Consider the following 1190-nt stretch of genomic DNA (forward strand, 5'->3'; position numbering starts at 1 on the left):
GGGACCCCCCCCCCCACCCAGGGCTTACCTTCCCTCTGTGACTGTGGGTTTGTGGTTACCTGAATACTGCAGAAGAATTTTGTTCCGCAGATGCCTGAAAAGGAGTAGCATCTTAGGTTTCCAAGAAGGAGCAGAGCCACTTTTCAATGCAAGGAGGGCCAATGTTTCTTTTTTGCAGGAAGGCACAATTCCAGGGCTTAAACAGAGGATTGGGTCCCAAATTCATACTCATTGAGCACAGCATTTCTGAATGGAGTCAGCTGGAGTTCAATAATAGCTAATTGAAAAGGAATGAACTTAAATGGTTTTGTGCTCCATCTGAGTGATGTGCATAAATGAAGCAAAAATAAGGCAAGCTTCATTGAAAATAGAGAGAGAAAAAATGCCTGGAATTTGACCATCCCAACCAAAGACTTGCTGAAACAGATCTGACTGACTGATCCAACCAACTCTAATTTGTGGCTCAGGTCCCTTTCATGTCCCCAGACTGCCCTGCTATGGTGGGTTCACTGCTGTGTATAGAATCATGTGGAAATCAGTTGACTACAATCTACCAAGAAAATGGAGATTCCTGGGTGGGTTGTGCCTGAGAGACTAATTGGATTTCTTAGGAGATTTAATTTCTTCTGAAGCATTTTAGAATAGTGTCATTCAATTTTTTTTTTTTTTTTTTTACCTATGGAGAGATTTTTTTTTTCCTTTATAAAAATGTTTGTCTTTTTTTGGCGCCAACCAAGATTTGGGGTAGCTGGACATGGTGGTGCATGCCTATAATCCCAGCGGCTCAGGAGGCTAAGGCAGAAAGATTGAGAATTCAAAGCCAGCTTCAGCAACTTAGTGAGGCCCTAAGCAACTCAGTGAGATCCTGTCTCTAAATAAAATATTTAAAAAGGCTGGGAATGTGGCTCAGTGTCTAAGCACCCCTGAATTCAATCCTTGGTACAAAATATATGTATAGATATAGATAGATAGATAGAGATATAGATAGAAGAAAAACAGTAGTTTTAGAGGAAAGGTACACAGTAATAACTTAAGGCCCATTCTCTATAGTACAAGTGTCTGATTTCTAACCATGGAAACACACAGACTAGCTGTGTAGCAAGTCACATAAACTTTCTTTGCTTCAGTTCCCTCACCTATAAAATCAGATATTAAATCGAGCACCTGTCTGTTTCATTAGGCTGCTGAGA

The sequence above is a fragment of the Marmota marmota genome, unplaced genomic scaffold (genome assembly GCF_001458135.2).
Source record: "Marmota marmota marmota unplaced genomic scaffold, marMar, whole genome shotgun sequence".
Taxonomy (NCBI): Eukaryota; Metazoa; Chordata; class Mammalia; order Rodentia; family Sciuridae; genus Marmota; species Marmota marmota.